Here is a 16,146-nt window from a genome sequence, read left to right on the forward strand (position 1 = left end):
TATGTTGTTTCAAATTGTCAAATTTTAAAATTTTGACTGTGTCTAATGGCCAAAAACGCAGGATTTTGTGTCTTGTTTCGTTATCCTTCCAAACACCTATGATAAGACTTGGATTAATACTAATATGGTTTCTCAGAAATTGATAGTCATTGTTTAAGGACTTTGTGTGGTTCTGAGTTAACTCTGTCTTGCATGCCATCCTTACACTTATTGAGCACTTTGCCAAGTTAGTCCAATTTCTTGCTACTTGGAGATGTTATGCAATTCTACTTATCTCATGATCTTGGTTTCGTACTCTAGAACTTATTTGAATATCTCTTGAGACGTTTTGTTGCCATACAATGCTTAGGAAGTGATTTAGGCCATGTTTGCACCGTTTGAGCTTTTCTAACCATCCCTCTACATGTATTCATCCCTAGTCAACCCATTTGAGCCTCCGTTAATCCTCTCTTTGTGTAAACCATTCCTACCATAATGAACCTCTGTGTTCTTATTCTTACTTATTCTTTGAGCAATTAAAGTTATCTTCAAAAGAGAGTTATAAAGAATGCAAGGTTTTTTGAGCAAAAGTGAATCATTAGTGCCATAACCCAAGTGTTGAAAAGAAATAAGTTTGGGGGTATTGGTAACTAATCAAAAGAGGTAATGAAGTGTGACCAATGTAGTCACGCCCCTAGGGTGTTATAAAAGAGAAGATCATGGTGATCTAGGGTAAAGAGCCACAAAATTAGGCCAAAATACACAGATATGAAGGTGCTGAAATTATGTTCAAAATATGATCATGTATGTGTTCCTTGCTTGTTACAAAGTTCAGTCATCTCTCATGCTCTTACCTATGCTTTAGTTGTTCTCAAGATGTTGTTATATATCCTTATCCCCTCTTCCATTCAACTACTACCCTAAGCCTCATTACAACCCTTGCAAAGTCCTTTTGATCCTTGGTATTGTATGGTATTACTGTGGAAAGCTGATTTGATAATGAGCTTATGGGGTTTGGAATTCTTGATTTTGATAGAAGTGTGTGCGCATGTACTTTTCTGAGTTGCAGGTGTTGTTCTGATTTGGCATTCACACACTACACTTAAGGGTGTCATTGTGAGCTTTGCTTCCTCTTGAATCATGTGTGGAACTTAGATTGTGATTGTTGTGTTTCTTTGGGGCCAATGCTGTGATTCTTTGAGGATATTGTTTGGAAGGCTAGTTGCTTATTTCCTGTTTCCTAAATTGTAGTTTTATTTTGTTTTTCTTGAGGACTAGCAAAATCTAAGTTTGGGGGTATTTGATAAGGTCATAATTTCACACATTTGCATGCCTTCTTTGCTTAATAATTTTGTTTAGCTTCTCTTTATTTTCAGTCTCTTACCTTTGTTTGTGTGTTTTATAGGTTAAGACAGCAAGGGGATGACATTTGACACAATTCATGCATGTTAAGGGCTGAGTGGCACAAGAGGAATATGAGCTTAAAGACAAAACCAATTTGAGCCACACTCCTTGTCAGTCCAGTTTCGTGGGTCATCTTGCAGGCCTCATTTCAGTAACTTACACAGGGTGGATGAGGAGACATCCTTGATAGAAGTTGTTCCAATGGGTGTCTACTATAACATATCCAAATTTCAGCCCAATTGGATATAGCTGGACCCCTCAGCACATCAAAGACTGAACTACGTCCACAGAAATGTCATGTTGGCTGCCATCACTTTTAATGTGACTACATCCCTAGAGCCATGTGCCAAGCATGGGCAGCCACACATGTATTTGTCAGCTACAGACAAGCATGGGTAGACAAGCATGGGCAGCCAAGCATGGGTAGACAACAAGCATGGGCAGCCAAGCATGGGCAGACAAGCATGGGTCAGCTGGAGCAGTTGGGAGCAGCTAAGAGAAGTGTGCTTCACCAGCCAAAGGGGAGCTCGAAATTCACTCTATAAATAGAGAGTTTGCACACTCATTCAAAAGGAAGTGAGACACACACATTTACATAATCCATAATCTCATACACACATTCACCACAAAGAGAGAAGAGAGCTTGGAGCTGTCAAGGGAGCTTGGAGCTGTCCTGGAACTTCCTTGCTGCCATCATCTAGTTCTTCTCCTCTCTTTATCCTATCTATGTATTTCTTATTTTCTGTATTCATAGTTATGTCTAGCTAATCCTTTTAGTTAGGGCTTAGGATGAAGCCCTAGTCATGAATATTCAATGTTATGGATGATTTTATAGTTAATTGATTTGCTTGCTTTTATTATCAAGTTGTTAATCTCCAGTTTATTATGTGCTTGATGTATGTTTTCTTGGAGTAGCTAACTAGGATTTTATGCATCTAGCACAGGTTGGAAGGGGTTTAGATTCACCAATTCTACTCTCCTTTCACAAGCAACACATGAATGGCCTAAGAATCATTCAAGGGGTTAATAACCATAGGTTGACTAGGACAGATACCATGTTCTAGGACTTGTGTGATTATCACATTCTCAAGGAGCTTAATGACTCTTATATGCTTTATTCTAAGTAGATACCATGCTTAGGTTGCATATTAGAGATCACGTGTTGTGTAAATACCATGCATAATCACATGCCTTAGGAGAATCATGCATCCTGCACCTAGATACCATAGGCTTGTATGCGATAATCTATTGTTGATGAAGCTTGAGTCAATTTCTATGCATTCATAACTTGGATAGGAAAACTAGTGGTGGATTCCAAGACTCTAACATCTCTCAATCATTGTTTCACAACTTGTTGATTGCTGCTAGTATTTAATTTCGAGTACTTTCATTTCACCTTCTTCTTTTCATTTCAACAACAAAACCCCCCAATTCGAGTGCGTGTGTGGTGCTAGGATTCTGTCCTAGACCTTGAGTAATAAGCAAGAGGCATTGTTGAATTCGACCTTGCCTTTAGCTAGTTAGTCAGTTTCTTTGTTTTATGTTTTTTTCTAGCATTCTAAGTAATCTAACTTGGAACCAAGTTACCATTCTCTGTGGGATCGACCTCGTATTTACATAAGCTATACTATAAACGGTTCGTGCACTTGCGAGAATTAAAGTTGCTGTTTTTAATAACTCATTTTAGTTGTTAAGAATTGGCTCAACATCCAGCACAGATATATCCAGTCCAACCAGAATCACTGGCAACAATCCAGTCCAACCAGTTCTCTTTAAAACAGTTTGATTTATTTTCAATATTCATTTTGGCAAGAACTACTAGTTTTTATTGTGAGAAATTGTGAAGTTCTCACCAGCTTGAGGCAAGAAAAGAACTTACTTGTGAGATATTACTCACCCAAATTCACAATCACTTGTTTAAAGTCAGTAACTTGGGGCGCAAGTTATCTATTTTTCATAACTCTGTTAGGGTGTTGACTGCTAACAATGACACGTTCGCACACCAAAGAAAATTGACTTGTTGACCACAAAGAATTTTCAAGCAAATGGAAAATTTTATCCTACCATCACAGGAACAAAATCAAAATGGGTGAACAAATACCCTTCAACTTTCTCTCAAACTCTACCCATTTTTAATCAATTGTTTTTGGGCATGTTAGCATTTTTTGCTCTCCTATTTAAGTTACTATCCTAACCTTTTATTTCAATTGTTATTTGTTAATTATTTAATTTTATTTAATCTTTCAAATGTCACAAAGAAACTTGGGGCATTTGCATTTCCATTTTTTTTGATAAAATGGGTTTTTTGACTAAAGGTTTCCATGGATTATGTACATTATCATTAGGGCTTCTTAGATCTAGATCTAAAATGATTAGTTGTCATTGGGTTTAGTCCTCACGTTTTTGGTTTTAGATGTAGGTCCTTTGACATTTATTACTTTTTTTGTTGTGTCGATTTTACCCTTTGAGGTAAATACGGCAAACACTTTGAAAATTCAAATTCAATGCATTATTTCCTTATAATTGAATTCCATAATTTAAAATTTGAATTTTTTCTTTGATAGTATTCCTAATCAATAAAAAGTAAAGACCCACATATTATACTAATCAATCAGACAAGCACCCACATTAAATTATGTGTTTGACATACAGGTAAATAGTGTTATTATTAGCAATGAAAAATACTTGGTGATAAATCATGTCACCTATAAGTTAGGAACATAAATTAGAAGATTGCCTATAAGTCAGATATAGAAATAGACAAAATAAAATTGTATGTTACCTATAAAAAAAAGGTACATAAAATACTATTACACATTGTTGAAAATATGAAACAACATATATATTGTAACACCCCGACTCCAAATAGGGTGTTATCTTGGGTAGCAGTCTTGAGCCATGATGTTGAGATTTTCTGGCTAAGCTTTATCGCTTTGGACACCCACACGCTGTCGGCGCATGTGGCGGCGCATGGGCACTGTAGCAGAGGGGCATTTTTGTCCCAATGCGATCCCCTTGATGTCACTAGCACGTAGGTGTGCTCGGATTCCAATTTGGTTGACGTTCAAACCCCGAACGAATTTCACGTATTAGGAGTTATCCGGGTTCGATATGTTCGGACCGTTGGATTGACTCCATTACAATATATGTTAATCTAGACACTAGTAAGATCGTGTGGGAATTCGTGGATTGGGAATCGGAGCCCCGGATGTTCCGATTCAATAACTTAAAGTTTACGTTTTACGATAACTGTCCGATCATGTGATCGTAAGCGATCTAACCGTCCGTTTCCAAACTTGCGAGATGGGTATCTTAGACCTTGTGAAACCTTAAGGAGCTTTTGGATTGTGAAACGGAGGTCGTGGGTCCCGTTGGCCCGGTTGACCCGAATTGGGAAGTTTGACCGCCAGTTGACCTAGGAAATGAGACGTTCTAAAGTCCACTTACTTGAAACCTAGGAAATTAGGTTATTTAATTCAAAGTTCTCGTTCGAAATGCTTCGTATTAATCTCGTACATGTATTCTGAAATAAGTACTTCGACTACTTATACACAGCAGGCGGAACCCTCTAAGGGTCAAGCAGCGTGAAACTATCTGTGAGTGGACATTTGTTTTCAAATCTTATACATGGTTTTATAATGGGAAATATTATGCATGATGTTTTAAATGGTATATTGGATATATTAATTATTCAATTGTTGAAAGTGATTATTTTTATGATGCATTGGAAATATATTTTTGGGTTTTGGAATATTTGAGTATCTTGAGTATGTATATATGGATTTTGAGAATTTCTATATATGTTTGGCTATGTGTGGGGTACTTGGGTTGTTGAGATGAGATTGTGGAAAGTGATGAGTATAGAATGTCAGTTCGGAGTGCTATAAGCACTACCCTATTACCTCACAGGATTTGGAACTTGGATACGGAAACTTGAGATACTTGGAATTGTCGGAACCCAGGGCATCCTTGATGGTATGTTGCTGTAGACCTTTGATTGGGTAGTCTGCGCGCGTAGGACTGATCGCAGATGTATGAGTTTTGAGGCTATCGATAGTACGTGCTGGCTGAGAGTTGGTCCCCCAGTTGGACGGCTCGTTCCCTAGTCACATGGTGAATTGAGGAATTTGTTTACTGGGACTCTGCCATGGTGACTAGTCAAACAATCATTCGGTTGGATTGTTTCCCCGGTACAACTAGGTGTGCTTATATTATATTATATATATCTTATATTATATAATTATATGTATATATAGCTATTCATTTGTTCTTGTTTATCGGTGAGGATACTTCCTTGCCGGTTGTGCCAATGGGTACGCTTTCGAGAGTTTAGTTATGGGATTAGTGGGTTTGTAAAGCTTTCTTTATGGATTTCGGACTTGGCATCCGGTATTTGATTTTGATTATATATATATGTGCTTGATTATGATGGTTTTGGGATGCATTTGGATTTCTTGCATGGTTTTCTAAACAGTAGGGTTATATTACGTTGGTTTACACTGAACTGAATTTTTATTTTTTTCCACTCACAATTTTCTGTTTTGCGCCCCCAGCCATTAGTTGACTGAGCTCCGCAGCAGAGCCGGATCATGTGCTTCCGAGCCTTGAGCCTTCGTAGGACTCTTTCTTCATGTTATTTCCTTTGAACTCTGTTTTTCTGCTGTAATTGAATTTCTTAGACATGCTCTGTTATCGCCCCTGTTAGGGTTTGATTATTGAGGCTGGAGGCCTTTGTTGTAAACTATTTATTCGCTTGAAAACATGCTGCTGGTTGAGATTATATTATGTATTTTTATGCATGTTGAATTTTGTTGGGTTTGTTCAATTTACAGGGGAGACTCTGCCAAAATTTTTGGTAGAGAGTCTTGAGGTTTTTAGTAAGTGGGCCTGCCATCGAGGTGATGTCTGTAACAAAGACGGGGTCCGTTCCGATTTTCGGGAAATTTCGGGGCGGGTCCTGTCATATATACCTATGCAATAGGCAATATGCAATATGACATAAATGATTATTAACCGATTCAAGTCATAAGGGGCAACACTGAAACAAAAAATGATTTTAAAAATAAAATAATAAAAGATTACATCAAAAAATATTTAAAAAGAAAGTAATTCTATGTGGTACAAAAGTCAAAGGACTTGGATCAACGTCACCATATATGAGGATTAAACCCAACTCCTTAATAAGAATTTGGATTTATATCAACTTTTCTATTATTATTATTATCCACATACACACAATATGCCTACAATCAACCTAAGAATTTGCCATGTGATGCATGTAACCGCATCGGAGGCCACTTTGCATTGCTTCACCTTCCATCACCGTAGAATAGTTGATCTTGATCACTCTGTCATTGAGTTCACAAATCACGTGATCATGGACGAACTAAAATTCGTAGATCCAAACTATATCGAAGATTAGTGTCAAGTCCTTATTTTCAAGGTAAAAGAGCCAACGGCCAATAAATGTTCATCTCTCAGCCACAATCATTTGAAGAAGTCAAAACCAACACAATCAATATAAGTTTACGTTTGGCCTTCGACCGCGAAATGAAATGCCTTGCAATGCACACATTCGAATGGAAGTGATTGTTCTTGATTTCTCGACCTAATCGTCATGTCAGCAAAGAATATAGTTAGACTAAACGAATTGACAATTTAAAATTCTGATTCCTATAGATGAGAAATCCTTGATTGAACCTGTATAATAAGTTCCTTTTCTTTTGCCTCTCCATATTCCTCACGAATAATATAAAAAAATGATTAATTTGATTTTTATCGGCAAGAATCACTTAATTTATTTGTCAAACGATATGACAATATTAATGTATGTGTCAATATCATTTAATGGGAATAAGTGAGTCAAAAAGTAAGCCAAATGGTTAAAAAGAAAAACAAAATGTTTTCCTTGTAGTGCTCTAAAACAGAATGTGGAAGATGAGGTAAACGAACATCAGTCCTTTCTTCTTTTTAAATTTCTTTGCACAAATTTGAGTACCGAACAGGTAAAATTCCATGGAAACCATAATGACAACATATATGGTTGCGTCCGGCAAGTAAATGGACAATCTTTCTGCTCTCCACACATCTGCAGCTACGTGCCATCCATGCATCCAAAATTCCATTTCACAAATTGGAGAGAAAATCATTTAGAACACAAACGTTTGGGAAACATTTGATTCTCTCTCTCTCTCTCTCCCAGTAACTTGTCAATTTTCAAAAAAAATCATCATTGCTAGAAATAATCTTAGTACAGATAGGGATACGACAACAGCTAGCTGCATGTGAATCACACATGAACTAGGGTTTTATGTGGCTCAGATCTTGACAGCATACAAGTTTCCCGCGTTTTACATATATCTTTCTTGGTCCACCATGATCCTTATTTTATTTTCAATTCTTTACCCAATTAATAATACTTTTCAACTGATTGTGATTCTCATAATCTACATTATTCTTAATAAATTATTTTGTTTTCTGATTATTATACATTATTATCCGAGTCAACTAAAAAGCTAAAACGATCTGGAAAGAATTATTTTCGAAAATAACTTTTCTATAACCCCTCTCAATTGCCATAATTTTTCCGAATCTAGTCCAATAATATTAAAAACAAAAACTAGTTGCTAATTGGCATGACTCCCTTAGAGAGATTAAGAATACCTAGCAAACTCAACTAAGTTTCTGGAATCATAAGAGAAAAAAAGAAAAAAGAAAAAAAGAAGAAGAAGAAAACTCATAGAGTTTATGGGCTAACAAAATTAATCAAAATAAAAAACTAAAACACTGCCGGTAAAAGGAAAACCAACTGCTACTAATCTTCCTTCGGGATATGACATAGACAACGCCACTTAGTTACTTTAGGGCCTCAACGCAATAATGAGCAGTTGATCTACCATGACCAAGCCGCAACACCTCAAATAGCAACCTCGCAAAATGAGGCACAACCAAAATCTAGATCTGAGACAATAGATCTGCCAAAGAGAGAGTAGATCGACATAAGTTCACCAAGAGCCAAAGAACACCGAAAATCCAAAGAGATCAGAAAATCAGAAAATCTCTCTCTCTTAGCGGCTAGGGTTTCTCTTCACACTATGATATTAATAAATATTGGTATTGGTGAGATTCTATCTGTAAAATCCTATTATTAATATGAACGATCCATTTAATTCTTCAAGGGAGATTCCATGTTGACCCGCAAGATTTGCATAGCAGGTTGAATCTGTTGAATTAATTGGTCACAACAAAACCAACCAATAAACTAGTTTATCTAAGACAAAGATGGATCACCACCAGAAATCATTAGAAAACTATCAATGTTAAACAAGTATTTGATTCAACGAAGCAGAACCCTCGGTGGCTCAACTCGTATGTATCTTTACCCGCATGTGCATGCAACTTGGTTTTACAATACCAGAACTGAAGTGAGAGGGAAGCATATAACCATCACATCTCTATGTTCAAATCAAAATCCTTGTTTTCCAGCTGGTGTTCCAATCCAAATTTATAAAGCAAAAATTTGCATATCTTTTTGCAAGAACTAAATCTAGGACAAGGTCGCATATGATCATCACATCTATATTCAAATCAAATCCTTGTTTTCCAACAGGTGTTCCTTTCAGAAGGGTATTTGAAGTTAAATCAACTAAAATATCTCAAAGCTTTGTATAACCTTTTTTCAAACTCACTCTCCTCCACAATTAGGAAACTCTCATTTGCTTGAAACTGATAGCTGCAAATCTCACCACCTCACATTTGTCTTGCTATAGATTCTTTTTTTCAATATTCTATTCTCAAATTGATGTGCCCTTCCAAACTAAATTCCATATTAGAAAGTTGTGGGTACACACAGTGCAGCATGCTCTTAATATTTTTCAACTGCTAGTGGTTCACAACTTGGACTCTCATTCTCTCTGTGGACCATATTGCACCAAATGATGCATGTGATGAAAGATCTTGACTAGGGAACCTGCAAGAACTTTTCCTTCTCCTTGGCTGCCTTCTTCTTTTATGTATCTTGAAGCATTGGAATCTTACAAAGTTCATTTGTTTGGAGTTTCTTTTTTGGTAGCTTTTTTCAAATCTACCTTATCACTATGTTGAGTAGGTCAAACCCTTCCAGCTAATAAGCGGCTAAATCTGATTTCTGGGTTACCAACTTACCAGTATATGGATAAGGATTAATTAACCTCTGAAAAGTCAAGTCCACCAATACAACCATATCTAAAATTGTATTCACATTATACTTTAACCAAACTACAGATTGGAAAAACATATACTCAAATTTTTTTTTGCGCAACGGTGTGTAACGCTCAGGCAGTCGTGCCCTTGGATTAATTGCTTTGGACGCAACATGCATTCAAAGACTCTATACTGACATGGATGCCAAATTTTTCCTAAAAAGACTTTTCAACCAGAAGCTCCAAATATTGACTTAATTACTTGGAATTTAGGATGAATAAGATTGTAGGCCACAATCTTTTTATAATCTTCATCATAATTAACCGGCATGCTGGGTCCACCACCAAAGAAAAATCAGTACGCTTTTCATATGCTTCATCATATCTAGCTACAGAACCAGCCACCAATCCTTTCCTACCTTCATTGTAATGCCTGTCAATGTTGAATTTAATTTTGTACATATATCATAATCAAATTGGGCTCACCATGGAAGTACGTACCCTATTGCATTTAGTTCTTAGTTGAAATTAATGGGCTCGGTCTTCTTTGAAATCACATGGCTTGACGATAAAAGGATTGATATATGATGACTAGTAGTAATGATAATAACAAGAAGTGGAAGAAGAATTTGAAAAAATTTATTGCCACCCCTACATATATATATATATATAAAGACTTTTCTTATTGAGAGATGCGATAATATACTGAATTCATACACACTATATGGATGTTGGGACTCAAACTTAGGACCTTGTCTGAGAGAGTAATTGCTCCAAACCACTACATTGGTAGGTCCTTTTCTTAAAAGAGCATCCCCTAAAATATTAATATAACATAAAATGACTACTATCGAAGACCAAGTTGTTTTTAAATTCAAACTTATTTGTTGACAATCCATCCTGAAAATCCCACTTTTGATAAGCCATAGCCCGCCCATTAGCTCTCTCACATGCTCACGAGTTGATGGAAATAAATGTTATTTTTTATGAATGGGACTTTAAATCCTATCTTTGAGCCTCCAAATGAAGTGTATGAATTGAAAATTCTTCAGTTTTGTTGAAGTTTTTACAATGAGTAATGCTACACTTATCACATTTTTATCTTATATTTCTATATTACATAATGTGGCATGTCCATATCATACGTCACATTAATTAAAATCAATGAAGTGCATTTTAATAAAGAAAGTTTTATTAACATTTTTTTTGAAAGTGTTAATCAATTATAAAAGAAAAGAAAATATTAAATACTTTTAATTGATGTGGCTGTTCACCTCATCTGTCACATAAGGTGATATGAGAATGTGGTATACAAATGTGGTAAGAGTAGCATTATTCTTTTACAATTTATAAATCCTGTTGTTTGTACTTTCGTTCGATATACCGAAACCGAATATTGGAGAATATATTTAAGTTTGCTAACCAAATTACACGTGTTTGTACCATATTTGGAAAACATACCAAAATTTGTTTAATTTTTAAATATTAAAATTACATTGGACCTACTTTCACTATTTCAAAACCAACAAAAAGGGCTTTTGTTTTTGTGTTTGGGCCACTACTTGGTTTAAATTCACTCAAAGGCTCATATCTAAAAATATCTCAGCCTTGACCCACATTAAAGTCAGTGAGTGGGTAACCTTTACCAAGTTGACCTACGTAACCTGCTTAAAATGGGTTTTCACCATTAAGAGCAACTTGATTGTCGTCTCTCTTAGCAAGGAAGACACCAAAACCAAGAGGAGTCGTCTTCCGACTGGTTTCCCAGCTGTAACAGGATAGCAAATCAAAGGAACATCCCTAGAAACCAGTATCTTCATTTAAGATATTTTTTCTCTTACTGGTGAATCAACTTACAATGCCAGGTTCACAGCTGACATTGGACAACACTCAAGTTTTATCTTCCACCCACCACCGTCATCGTTGGAATATTTTGCCTATAAATATAGAGGCTCAACAACAGCACTCGAGGACTCTCTCTCCAAAATCAGATGCAACGTCTCTTAAACACTTCAACAAACTTCAAGCTTTTCAAATAGCCAACTTGCTACCCATATAACCAATTAACAACTCATGCGCTTATCTTTTATAGCTCTGACATCTTCTTTGTAATAACCCAAAATAAAATATCTAAAAAAGTAGGATTAATTTATTTTACCAAAAAGACGATTTTGCCCTCGCATTATTTAATAGGAAAAAAGGTGACTTTTTGATCGAGAAGGAATTTGACAATTCCTCTTGCGCCATTGCGTAGAGCACGGCGAAACGAGTTCACAGACACGTAGTGGGCCCGAATCGGAGTTGTAAAGAAAGAGTTATGGTCAAAAAAGTCTCAGTGGCATAACCGTAAATATTTCGAAGTTGGATCTATAAAAACCCAGCTAGCCTCTCTCTCTAGCGCAAAAACGGGCCGCCGCCTTCCAAAGCTTGCTGGCGCCGCCTCAGGGCACCACCGGCCACGGGACTGGTGGCGTTGGAACCGCCGTCGAGTCCCCTACCTTTCCCGACCGATACCCAGCCCGCCGAAGACCTGTGCTGGCCGGAAACTTCGAAAAAGAACGACGGGAACTCACCGAAACTCACCGAAACTTCAAGACCTCCGATCTTCCTCCTCCGGCCACTATTTCCGTCGACCCAGGTATGGATCTTGAACCTCTCGAGCTGTTCTATTTGCCTGTTGGATTGGATTAGATCGATTTGTAGTGTAGCTATGGATTTTTGAGCTTGAAGTTTCAGCCGATTTTCGGCCTCTGTTTTCGCCCACTTCCAGTCATTTTTTGGGGTAAGTCCAAGAGCAAAGGTGGCTCCAAATATGGTGTTTTACCTAGGGTAGGAGTTTGGAGCCGTGGTTTGAAGTTTTTCCGGCGAGCCAAAATCGCTTTAGAAACCCATCGCTGCCGGCGCGTGCTGGGGGGTGTGGGCGAGGGTGGTGCAGTGGCACTGTGTCTTGTTGCGATCCTTATGTTGTCACGAGTGCGTAGGATTTCGCGGTTCTCGATTTGGAGTCCGTTTGAGCCCCGAACGAATTTTTCATATTGCGCGATCCCTGGGTGCAGTGTCGTCGAACCGTTGGATCGCACCCAAATTCAGATATGTCGTTCTACATGATTTTAGGATCGTGTAGGATTCGACGGATTGCGAATCGGAGTCCCGGATACTCTGAAATCGCGAACCCTGGGGCTAGGGTTTGGATTTTAAGCGATAACGCGATTTTGGTTAATCCGACCGTCCGTTTCGGACCAAACTCGAGGAACATGGTTCTTTCTCTGTGAGGAACCTTTAGAGAATCCCAGACTGGCCATCGGAGATCGTGGACCCCACGGGGTTCCGGATCGACCGGTCTGACAGTTTATCGCTTAGTATAGTTTCGGGTCTTTCAAGACCGTTCTAATTGTCTAAAAAACTAAAGTGGGCATAGAAGTGACTTTAAATTGAGTGCACGCATTTCTAGGAGCCGGGGGCAGGGTGTTTAATTTAATTCTTTTATTGAGCAGTTTAATTAATTTAATCTTTATGGGAAATCTGGCACAGAGGCCCGACAGAACCACATGAGGGACCTTTAAGAGATCCAGCTAGCTCGGATCAGCAGTGAGTGGACTTTTCTTTGATAAATGATTTTCTATAAATAAGTTTATACAAACGATTTTATAAATAAGTTTATATGCATGAATTTTATTATTTGATTTTGAATAAGTTTGATTAAGTTTCCGAGCTTGATTAATACCGTGATGTTTCTATAATTTCATGCTGCTCAGTCTCATGCTAAAAAGTTATAGAAACAGAGTTTGAGGTTTAAATCAGTTGAAATAGCAACATAATTTGAGATTACAGTTAATTCAGATTTTCTAAAGTAATTTATTTTAAAACCACCACGTGCCCATTTTTATTTGGTGATTACCCTCAGATGGACCGATGTCTACGGACATCCAGTCTGTTTACAGTTCTGTCAGTGCACTTGACATTGCCTCACGAGTTTCGGGGACGCTCGGACCGTGAGTGCCAGGATTTGCGGCTCGACAGACTTGGTGTCCCGTTACCTGCCAGGATTTGCTGCTCGGCTGACTCTGTGTCCCCGAGACCTGCCAGGATTGCTGATCAGGCTGACTATGGTCCCCTGCATTCTGCCAGAGCGGCTCGAGTTCACTTGGTGTCATCGAGACCTGCCGGCGGATCAGGCTAACCATAGTCCCCTGTATCCTGCCAGTTTGCGACTCGGATAGACTGCGTGTCGCCAGAGACCTGCCAGGGGAATTGACGGATTTACAGGGGTACTTCTAGGTTGTAATTTTAAAGGAATTCCAGTGTTTTTATAAAATTATTGTTTTCAGAAATTTTATATCAGTTTTCTTGATATTCGTGCCCGTTTCATATATGCATACATACATATACATATACCTGTTGATTTAAATGCTTTATATATTTGAATACCGATGATCTTTAGGTTTACATACACATTTATTTTGACTACGGGGGTTATTATGTTTATAAACTGATTTGAGAACATTATTTTTTGTCCACTCACATTTTCAAACTTGTTTTTCGCCCCCAGGCTGTAGAAGTGCGCAGACATCCACCACCGGGCCACTCCTAGTTTCCGCGCCACCAAGAAACGTAGGGTTTTGTTGGAAAGTCTTTGAAATCTTGTAAATTTTTAGAAAATACTCTGATATCTAGTTTTAGTAGGAAACCTGAACTGGTGAATGGTTGATTGGATTTATTCTGGCAGTTGGTGTGAAATTATTTGCTTGTTTAACTGGTGGAAGATTTTGGGTTTGGACAAAATACAGGGGGGACTCTGCCGAATTTTCGGCAGAAGTCTAAGGGAAATTTTAAAAAGTAATTGTAAAAGGAAGGGTAAAAAGGTCATTTGTGCCCGACATTCGCCAGGTGTCGGACATGCACAGGACTTGGTTCGAATTCCAAAGTGGAATTGGGATCGGGTCCTATCATTCTTGGTATGATCTTTGTTAAACAATTAGGCTAGCTTCCTTCTAAACAACTATAACCAATTGGATAGAGAAATCTCCAATCTCTTCATTACTGTTACTTCTTCTTTAAAACAGCTAAATGGAGAAATCTTTAGCTGTTGTGTTAACTTGTTATCATGCCTGGGTTGGATAGAGAAATCTCCAGTTTCTGGAACTTTACTTACTCTGCAATTTACCTTAATCGCACTTTACATTCTTGCCATTTATCTTTCTCGCACCTTACTTTCCAGTAATTCACTTTTCTACAGTTTATATTTTTAATCTTTACTTTTCAAAGTAATATAACCGTTCATTGCTGGACAGGCCCAAAACAAAGGTTTTTAGGTCTGAATAGGGCTTTCTTAGCCCGAAAATAAGGGTTTACTTAGGTCTGAATAATACGATTGGGCCCGAATTAACTATGAGTATCTTATGCCTGAATTAGGTTTTTGAACCCAATCAAGGGAACATTGACACGAGATTGGGTTTTTTGTTTGGCTAGGTATCGTTCGTACCTCCCAAGCCATAGACGCACAATTGAAAGAATGTTGAAGTCCTCTTAATTGAGGCATAGAAAAGAACTCATCTGAGCCAGTACCCTTTGGAGCATAATGACTTGATCAGAGGTTCAGAACAAGTGCAAATCCATCGAGCAAAGCATTCTACATCACATATACCAGGTCTATTGGGCTGGTCTCATCACTAAAAGTGGCACGCCTATGCAAACTACGAATCGGGCCAGAAGAAGCAGGTCACCATGACTCAGCCCTTGCTCTCCTACCATTTTCAACTGGATCCAACTTTCAATTTTGTCGAATATTGAATAGTCCTTTCACAATCCAAAGATCTAATTGGGGCATTGGTGTTAACTCAGCCTCCTCTCTTTTCTTGCTCCATTCCCAAGAAGGAGAGGGAAACTAAAAAGGGCATCAACAACACGAAACCGCTACCCAAACTAAAAATGTTAGTGGTTTTCAGTAGCATCATACTGAAGTTTGCAAATAAAAAAAAGAAAAAAGAAAAAAAAAAGGGCAGAACCCCACTTTATCATTTCAAAATTCAAATGTCAATATTCATCAAAGATGGTATTTCGCTTGAATATAGATGGACTTTATGGGTTGGGTTAGTGGCTTGCTACTTTGATTTTTGTATTTTGTTCAGTGAATGTAATTAAAATAATTTGGTGGGTGAGAATTTATAAGCTAAAAGTTTTGAGGTTTATTTATCTTCGATCTCATGATCAGGGACAGACTCAGGGTTTGAAAATAGAGTGGACTAAATTTATCTTACATACAAACCTAAAACACTTGACGGAACTAGTGAATTTCATTGAAGTATGAATTTTAAGGTCAATTAGCAATTACACGATTGTAAACACGAATTTCCTGCGACAAATAAGACAAGAACACGTGTACAAAATAATATTATATTAATGAAATTTAGGGTTACAATCTCTGTATTGAATCCTCTGATTCGATCTCCAAAGTGTTTAAAGAAAATTTGTGTTTGATACAAGGGTCATAGAGACTTGATCTTGATCAAACGGGTAGCATGAAGCTTGTTTGGTGTTTGGGATTTTTCTATGGTGAAGGAACCGGCACGTATTTGTTGTGCTT

The sequence above is a fragment of the Prunus dulcis genome, chromosome 8, assembly GCF_902201215.1.
Source record: "Prunus dulcis chromosome 8, ALMONDv2, whole genome shotgun sequence".
Classification (NCBI taxonomy): domain Eukaryota; kingdom Viridiplantae; phylum Streptophyta; class Magnoliopsida; order Rosales; family Rosaceae; genus Prunus; species Prunus dulcis.